At 39.7% G+C, this 10,257-nt stretch overlaps 1 pseudogene; it reads right to left on the bottom strand.

Moving 5' to 3' along the window:
• Window positions 1-5,928: 5,928 nt before the first annotated feature.
• On the bottom strand, window positions 5,929-6,847 carry LOC105741102 (annotated as a pseudogene).
• Between the last annotated feature and the right edge of the window lie 3,410 nt (window positions 6,848-10,257).

Below are 10,257 nucleotides of genomic sequence, written 5' to 3'. Positions count from 1 at the left end.
AAAGGAAAGGAAAGGAAAGGAAAGGAAAGGAAAGGAAAGGAAAGGAAAGGAAAGGAAAGGAAAGGAAAGGAAAGGAAAGGAAAGGAAAGGAAAGGAAAGGCAGGCAAGCAAGCAATCAGGCAGGAAAGAAGGAATCATCTAATCCCAACTAAGTTGATTAAAAAGGCTAACCAGCCTGCTTAGGCAGACACAGGGACTGCAGTTCTAGCCCAAGTGTGTGGTTCTCCCCCCACCCCCCACTACCCCAGGTGTACTGAGATGATTTGGTATTGACATTGTCAAACTCACTTTTTTGTTTGTGTCCATGTTTGCCTCGTATAAACTGTTGCATACATTTTTTTTTGGCAGTGGAGTCTTTTTGAGGCGTGGTCTCACTATGCAATTCAGCTTTGAGCTCACTCTGTAGCTTAGGTTGGCCTCATTGAGACTGGGCATGGTGGTGCACGCCTGTAATCCATGTGCTTGGGAGGCTGAACATAGGATTTCTACAAGTGTGATCTGTGTAGTGGGACCTTGTAGTAAATATATTTTTAAAAAAAGAAAAGCTAAACAAATGCAAAGCAGAACATGGTGGGATATGCCTGTAATCCCAGAATTTGGGAGGCTCAGGCAGGAGGATTGTTATGAGTTTGAAGCCGACCTAAGCTACAGAGTGAGCTCAAGGCCAGCCTGAATTGCATAGTGAGACTATGCCTCAAAAAGACCCCACCCCTGAAAAAAAAATGTACATAGCAGTTTATACCAGCCAAATATGGGCACAGACAAAAAGCGAGGTTGACAATGTCAATCCCAAATCAAGCAAAACCAAGCTTGAAACATTATACAAAACAGAATAACACAAAGCATCAGATTTGATTTTAAAAAGATATTAGATCCTGCATGACCCATAAGAATAGAAACAACTAAGTATGTCGCTCCAAAGCACCTCTCCCTCCAGGGTTGGTAGAAAGACAATCCCTGTGGTATATTTTTGTTTTATCTTGACCTTGGTGAACAACTAAAATGTTGGAAAGTTGTACACATGAATCAGAGTCATTTCCCTTAGAAACAACTGAACCATCTCGCAAGCATCCAATGTGGAAAGACATTTAAATCAAAACAGTCCATTTCATGAACTTCTAAATTCCCACAGCGTGTACACATTCTAGTGATTTCCTGCTACAAACACCTGCTCACAGGAGAACTCCATTAACCCCCATGCAGTCTCTATAATATCATTTTCCTTTCCTTGTTTTTTTTTAATTAAATTAAATTTTATTATTTCACTTTGAAAAGTAAAAGACAAAAACAAGAACAAAAATCAGAAACACATCCAGTAGAAAAGTATGAAGACGAAATATAGGAAATAAAGCCATGCTGTTATGTTGAGCTGTGGGGGACTCAGGTCAATAATTTCTGACATTGCCAGTTAAACAGAAGACCCACTGCTATGATGGGCTACTGGACTCTTTTAGAATATTTTGCTGAGTTTACACACCTATAATATTCAATATCGGAACTTAGAAAAAATGGGGTATACCGATGAATGTCCATTTTGTATCTGTGTATTCAAAGTGGTTAGGATAGATATATAGTTGCATTCTCTTAATGAATAGAATGATTTGTTCTAATGGTGTTTGTAAATAGGATCACAAGTCCGCATCTTGTACAGCAATTAACCACTAAGAAGAATATATGCAGTGTATTATTTGTTGAAACTGTACTTCCGATTTGATTTGAAACTGTCTCATTGCTATCTGTTTATCAACAAAACTTTGAAAAAAAAACAGAAACAATGACAAAGACAGGGTAACATACAACAATACATGCATTACAAATTTTCACAAGAATAGCTAACAATGGTTGGTATATTACCTATTTTTATCATCAAATCTGTTGCTCAGATTAACAGGTACAGTTATGTAAGATTGGACATATGATTGCATATTACCACTTGTTTCCCAGAAATCTTAAATTTTTGTTCTTGACCCTCTTTTTTTTTTTCTTTTTTTGTCTAAATTTATTTTGAAGAGAGTATAGTAATAATTGCTATAACATTAGCTACCAGTGCTTTCTCTAGTTTCACCTTGGTATATTGTAACAGGTTGAGATGTTTGTGGTAAGATGTAACTTAACTGTTAACTTCGTGAGGTCTAAAGTGCTTAGTTACTGAGTCAGATTCCTTTCCTTCTTACAATGGCTTTAGGAACTCCAAGGATTCACAGGTCTTCTATAAAGGCCAAGTAGGAAAGAGACAGTAATTCCACAAGGAAAGGGAACGTTTGTTTTAAGGTGTCTCTGGGAAATGTGGTCTCGTCAGGTGGGACACATGCTGAATGCTCAGTGATTCCTCTGGAGAACGTGCGCTTTTGTTCATTGGTGTTAAAAGATGCTAACTGAGTGGAAGGACTGGGAAGAGTTTCCCAGTTGTGAATGTTGGGGGCTAACCCTGAACAGCACCTTCCTGAGGTGGGTCCAAGGATCTCAGCCGAGCACAGATGTCCCTCAGGAGGATTCTGGAAGGGATGAGGTACCAGGTCCTTTTCGCTCTAACTCCGAAGCATCATACCATCGTGTGTACCTTGTTTTTACTTACTTCTGTAAGTAAAACGGATGCCACAAATACCAAGTATTAATCAGTTTGATGTTTACAAGAAACACTTTCTGGAATGCAATCCACCAGTCATGATGACTGTTACCTGTGGAAGGCGAAATTTCTACATGCAAATGAGTATTTTCCTATAAAATCTTCTGCTTCACTGGACTTTTTGTGAACTACAACAACATTTTCATGTCTCACAAAGTGTTAAAATGTTTTGTTGCTAAGCTCCTATGAAAGTAGCCTATGAGGCTGGGGAGATGCCTCAGTGGAATAAGTGCTTCCCTGGCAAGCGCAAGGGCCTGTGTTCAATCCCCGGTTCCACAAAAAAAAAAAAAAAAAAGAAAGAAAGAAAGAAAGTAGCCTATGACTCACATGAGGAAGAGAAAGTGGAGATTCTCTGGAAAAATACATCTCTAACATTACTGAAATATTCGCACAAAGAAAATAGCAAATGAAGCAAGTTGTGCTGCTCTTATATTCTGCTGATGAGGAAATGAATCAGAATCTCTCGGCAGAGTATCCAAATGCTAGAATGAAGCTATCTCATGATGACTCGTTTCTTCTCAGCAAAATCACCACAGCAAAGCACGTGTTGATGTATCACATGGCTTCATTCATATGTGAAATCTAAAACATGCCAGACTCATAGGAGCAGGGAGTTCAATGCCAAGGTCCAAGCAATGGGGCGAAAAGGATATGCTGGTCAGAGGTACAATGGTTTGATCGGACCTAACGCAAAAAAATTTCAAGAGCTACATTGTCCAACATGGTGACTAGATAGCTATTGCATACGTGAAAAATTTCCGAGTAGGCTTTAAATCTCCTCACCACAAACAAATGATAAGGATGTGGACAATTCAGTGTTAACTAGCTTGATTAGCCATCCCACAGAGGATACCTTCTTCAAAGCTCATGCTGAGCCAGGTGGGAAACTGCACACCTGTATTTCCACAGAAGTGGGAGGCAGAGGCAGGAGGATTGCATCCTTGAGGTGAGCCTGGGTACATTCGCTAAGATCTTGTTGCAAAATAAAAGTTTAAAAATCATTGGGTATGTAGTAAAGTGCTCAAATCTCAGGCAGATTTGGTTCACGGTACCAAGAAAAATAACCATCGTGTTCATCACCATAAATTTACTAATTTTGTCAATGCAAATTGCTTTCCTTATCCACTTCTGTTTTTGTTTTTTTGTTTTTCGTTTTTTGGTGGAACCAGGGATTGAACTCAGGTCCTTGCACTTGCCAGGGAAACATTTATTCCACTGAGCCACCTCCTCGGGCCCTACACTTTTGTTGATGTCAAGTAATCTTTATGGGTTTTTTAATAAATCTGAGATTGTCTCAAGGCATTAAAAATTTTTAATTTGTAATTATCAAAGGGCCATGCCCCACAAATATTAATCATGTTTTTCATTAACCAGTTGTAATTTATCAAATGTTAACTATATCCAGAACAAAAACTGGAAATTTTGTAGGTATTTTGAATCCTGAGGACGAACCGGATTTATAGAGGGGAATGATGCAATCGCTATATCCCAGATTCCGAAAATACACAAAAGAGTCACTGATCATTGTTACTTTTAAGGTAGTTTCCTATGGCTAGGCTATGATACAGTATGATCTGTGGGCATAAGAAAGGACTAGAATTCTACAATCTGAGGTACAGGATCTCAGGATAAATCCTGAGGGGATTTCACTGGCCTTATCAGACCCAAAAGCTACAACTCTTGTTGCATAGGTCCTGCTTTACCTTGGTCTTAACCATCCAGCAGAAAAGTATAAAAAAGAAATATAAGAAGTAAAGCCATGCTGTTATGTTGAGCTATAGGGGACTCAGGTCAACAATTTCTGACATTGCCAGTGAAGCAGAAGACCCAATACTATTATGGACTGCTGAACTCTTTTGGAATATTTTGCTGAGTTAACACACCTATAATATTCAAATAACCCGAAATTAATTTTAAAAAATGGGATACAGACGAATGTCCATTTTGTATCTGTGTATTCAAAGTGGTTAGGATAGATATATAGTTACAGTCTCTTAATGAATAGAGGGATTTGTTCTAATGGTGTTTCTAAATAGGATATCATGTCCGCATCTTGTACAGTAATTAACCACTAGGAAGAATGTATGCAATGTGTTAATTATTGAAACTGTCCTATCAATTTGATTTGAAACTGTCTCATTGCTATTTGTTTATCAATAAAATTATGGGAAAAAATGCAAAAATAGCAAAAAAAAAAAAAGAAAGAAAGGACTAGAAGATATAAAGATTTCATGTGTCATTCTGAGCCTTGAATTTATTCCTAAGTGTAGTGGCTGATACGTTGTGTCGAGGTGAGAACTAAGAGGCATAACTAAATCAGCTCAGCAATTTCATGCCCTAGGGTATGGAGACCCCTCCCTAGGGTGTGGAGGGCCACCCTAGAGTGACTCAGTGCAGAAAGGACATAAAAGGGAACTGAGGAAGGACAGTGCTCACCACTTCCTTGGAGGAGCTCCAGTCTTCAAAGTCAGCATTGAAGGAAGAGAGAGAAGCTTGCTAGAGGCTATAACTGTAGCTCTTCCCTTTGCTCTTTGCTGTTTTCTACCGCCATGAGCTGCTGCCCTCTGCCATGTGCCAGCATGTCTTGGAGCCAGCCAAGTATGGACTGAAACCTCCACTAACTGTGAGCTAAATAAACCTTTCCTTTCTTAATTTTGGGTGTCAGGTATTTTGTCCCAGCAGTGAGAGAAAAGCCGCTGAGACTAAGCAATGGAAACCACTGAAGGATAATATTCAAGAAAGGAAATAGCCAGTTTGGAGTTCACAGAAATGGCTGTATCTGGAGAACAAAGAAAGGTTCCAAGACAGGTAAAGCATTATATCAAAGGAAAATGTGTAAGAAGTGGAAGGCATTAATGCAAATAGAAGATGATGAAACGCAAACCAGCACCAATAGGGAAGACAGGAGTGGAGAGGGTTGTATGTTTACTAAATAATTGAGTTTTCTTTTGGAGATGGTTTTAAGAGGAGAAATGATGGTGGTTCTTACACTATTTATAAAAGGAAACAGATGGCCATAAACATACAGGCTTAACAATGTCACACGATAATTTAGAAGTTTTGAACTTCAAATGCTATTAATAAAGGAGCATAGCTATGTTTACTGCCTGCTATCGTTCTAAATATATTATCTGATAATATTTGAAAATTGTCATGAAAAATGTCACTGAGGGGCATATCCATCAATGATGCTTCTTCATTTAGCTCAGCCTGTGCTATTGTTTTTTGTTTTTTTGTTTCTTTGTTTTCTTAATGAATAAGTTTATTGGTCTTTATCTGAAAAATCTTCATAGAAATTTGGTTTAACTCTCAGCAGCCCATTCCTGAGCTCTGAGAAAGCTTGCCTTCTTTCGAGCTACCCAATCTTTCTTCTGGGCAAAAGACATTTTGAGACAGTCCCACCTCTTCTTTTTAACTTCTCTCTTCAGCTTCTTTTCATAGGCTGGATTCTCTCGTATAGCAGCATGAGCTTTCTTATACACCTCCTCCATCATGTCTGCAGTTACACTGTTCTTTATGTACTGAGAGAACTGTTTTTTGTAAGCATCATCATCTTCTTCCATTAGGTAACACATATAATCTGCATTAAATATGTTAATCTGTATAACATTCTGACCCATGATGTACTTCCGAGGTACTTCTGCATTGAACTCCTTGCTTTGAGAATCATAACCAGGGAATCCTTTGGCACTGTGAAGGATAGATAGACAGGCCTCCATCCACAGCACCCTTTAGGGCTCCAAAAACTTTATTACCAGTTGTAGTTCTGGCGAGGCCTGCATCCAAATAGCAGGTGAAGGCACCATGTTTGCCATCAGTGCTTTCCACATTGTGTTCATCTCCAGTCACCTCCCCCTGGCCTTCGTAGATCTTATCCATGCCAAACCTACTGAGAAGCCTGTGGGCCAGTAGCAGGCCAGAACAATATGCTGCAGCAGAATTTGTTAGGCCAACTTTCACACCATACTTTGGTAGTTCATGTGCATATGCCGCACAGACTATCATATCCCCTTCAATAGGGGCATAAGCAATCTGACAGATGATATCTCTGTTAGTTACACGAACTATCATCCTGTATTTAGTTGTGTTGTACTTATTTTTGTCCTGTATTACCAAGCGTTTCCTAGCATAGTAATCAGTTTTGCCCTCTCGTCGTCTTCTAAACTTTACTTGGTATCTCTTAAAGTAGGCCTTATTCTTGACAACCTTAACAAAACCCATCCTGTGTAATATAGAGCCACATCCATGGCCCTACACAGACCCACAGGCCCAGCAGCACCGCAGGATGAAAAAAGAGCCTGTGCTATTATGTGGGGGAGTAAAGCAAGGTTAAAACAACCACTTCCCTTATTTGCATCCAGCTAATTCTAAACTTCTTTAAAAAAATGTTGCTCACCTTATATCGTAGAATCATAAAAGTAAGGCTATCTAAGCATATCAAAACTTCACAACAAAATATAAGCTTTGTAAAAACTGCATTTTCAGCTAAATTAAAGGAAAGTACGTTGCCATGTAGGCCACACTGTAGTTCATCAGTCTGGAAAGGTGCCATTTTTCAAGTGTGTAACTCTAAACCAATTGAATCATTGAAAAGATGCCAAGGGAAAACTCTGAGAAAAACAAGAAAATAAGTATTTATCTTTATCTCTGATGCTTCCAAATCCCATAGGATTAGTGATGTTGGTTGGGATTTAGTCTGAATCATGATGCTCCTTTAAACAAAGTTTGAGCACTCACTTTGCCAAGATTCTATTTACTCAAATCACTTAATACATGCCCATAATTTTTATGATTTTTGACCTTCATCCAAAAATAGTGATTGCATTCCAATTTAGAATCCCGTTTTCTCTGACAGCACCTAAATTTTACAACATAGTTTATTTGAAAGAACTGATGTCATTTTTAAAAAATATTTTGTTTCCCCTCCACCAGCAATTTGTAAAAGCTATGAGAGGTGGAAAAAAATCCACTGTTGTGTGAATGAAAATTAACTATAAAAATAAGTGGAAAGAGCAAACATATGTCTCTGCCCTAAGTAGAAAGACTTGTGTGGAAAATTTCTTTTAAAACATTATTTGTTATTGACTTGTTTCTTGCCATTAAGATCAAGTAGTTAATTTTCTGTTATGAACTTATTGATTTTAATAATTATTGAAATTCAAATAGCCAAATGCATTAATGTGTATTTAAAACACTGGAAATGCTATAGTTCCCTGGATTCCTAAGATCACCTCAAGATCTCTACTTCTGGTGCACACACAGATTCTATCTTCCTGGTTGTTCAATAAAGATGATGTTGGGCAAGGACTCTGAAGACCCCGCTGAAGTTGCAAACCAGTTGATTTGTGATAGGGAAGTTATGTGGGGAGCCTGACATGATCAGGTGTGCCCTTCAAATGAACGGGAAGCTTCCCGGTGAGAAGAATTGAAATGGGGCGAGACACAAGAGGAGCAGCCTGAGGATAAGAGCCTGAGCCAAGTCTCTGGAAGCTCAGGGTGGTCCTAGGCAAGACCTGCATGAGTTGATGGACAGGTACCCTCGGACCACGAGGAAAAGCAGTCAGCCAACAAGATGAGGGAAACTGGTCGTTCATCTTTGTCTAGTTTAGTTACCTGGCTGATGTGTTGTTCATTTTAGTGTGTTGGGATACTAGGCAACACACAGCCATGTCATGCTCGGACCTCTGATCTGCAAAACAGCTATGCCTGAGTTACTGGGACAAAATACCCCGCACCCACAACTTAAAAGAGGATTGGTTTATTTTGGCTCATGGTTTTGGAGGATTTAGTCCATCGTTGACCAGCTTCAAGATATCAACGTGAAGGTGGAAGGACCAGAGCAGAGGACAGTTGTACAACCTACGATCACCAGGAAGAAGAAAGAGAAGACCTTGGACGACAAGAATTATACCCTTCCAAGTCATGTCTTGATGACCACTTTGAACCTTATCTCATCTCCTTATAGCACACTGAGCTACTGTAGTCATCAGTTCATGACCCCCCTTAGGAGGACAGTGTGCCCAGGGCCAGTCATCTTCCAGGCATGTGACAGCAGGGGAACACTATAGAGCTAAACCATAGCAATGTTGGCATGTGACTGTTGGAACCGCTAGGTTTGTGATGCATAGCAAAAGAAAGCTGAGGAAAGGACTAAATCACATCACAGCTGTGACAGTCTTTGAGTTTTTGTCCAAAGTGTCCTTAGTGGTCCATGTGTTGAAACCTGCATCCCAGCCAGTGGGACAACTGCGAGATGGCAGAACATTCAAGAGCTTGAATCTAAGAGGAGGAAATCAGGCCACTCGATGTGTATCCTTGGCAGGGAATGTGGAGCCTTGGTCTCTGCCTTCATTTCCTGCAGTGAGGTGGTCAGATTTTCTTCTCTGTTTTTCTCCAGAGGTCCCTAAAGCCACAAGGCCAACTGGCCATGGACTGACCTCCAAAACTGAGCCAAAGCAAAGTTCACTTCTTTTCAAATTGCTTGTGTCAGGTATTTTATTACAGGAGTATAACATAGTAGTCATTTAAATTCATTTTTATGTATTTTGTTACAGTAATGTAGTGCTGACCAAGAAAACACCGAATGTGCTTATACAATTGGCTAATTACATCAATTTATCAACTGATTTGGTGCCACTGACTAAGAGCTACAACCACTTAAGACCAATAGAGGGGGCCAGGGAGATGGCTCAGTAGACTAAGCACTTCGCTGGCAAGCGCAAGGGCCTGAGTTCAATCCCCGGTTCTGGGAAAAACAAACAAACAAACAAACAAACAAAACAAAACAGAGTTTTAGTAATTTTTAAAGACTTTCTCAATGGCGGCGTCAAGGGCCCTGAGATTTGTTTCCGGAGACTATGAATCTATGAACTGTAATAGTAATAGTTCTTTCTATCTGTATTTTTAAGACTTAATATGAAAATGCTCGGAAACGCCTTTTAAGTCTGTGTCTGAAAGCCAGGCAAAGAGCTGCTGCATGCCGTTACATGATGAGCAAAACATTTTCCCAGCTATGTTTTTGTATAGTTCTCAGTTGGCAAACCTACCCGCAGGGTGTCCTTTCATTCCCAAGTGGAGTTTGATATCAAACCCCTAAGCTTGGAAGACACTTACGAGGTTCGTTGTTGAGCATGGTGGGCTCCAGAGCTTCCTCTTGTCTTCTAGGGTTGCTTTAGGACACCGTTATTCAGTTCACTTATCAAACATCTTGCCATAATACCCAGGCCCTCTCTGAATGCCAGATGCAGGTCCGAAAACTGTTGGATCGGAAATAATATGGAAACCATCACCCAGGAATATAATAGGTTCTGGTTTCACGATTTGCCATATATGGGCTCTATCAGGGCAAAGCAGAAGATTTCAGATCCTGAAAATGCTCCTATGCACATAGGAAGTAGAACCTTCCCGGGAGGCTTTGTTCTTTGCTTTTTAGTTTTCCCTGGTATCACCAAACGAGCATCCATCAGACTGAAACTCATTTGAAGAACTCAGACTTCTTCTCAGTGCTACATTTCAGTTAGACATCGTCACTTTGAATTGGTCAAATTGGCATGTTTTCAGTTAATTTTGTTGAAGATACTTAGTCATTTATTCATCCAAATGCTGAGCTGAGTTCTAAGGCCGTCCCACAC

This window comes from Octodon degus, unplaced genomic scaffold (genome assembly GCF_000260255.1).
Source record: "Octodon degus isolate 3935 unplaced genomic scaffold, OctDeg1.0 scaffold00291, whole genome shotgun sequence".
Lineage (NCBI taxonomy): Eukaryota > Metazoa > Chordata > Mammalia > Rodentia > Octodontidae > Octodon > Octodon degus.
This window is presented reverse-complemented; position numbering and strand designations above follow the sequence as displayed.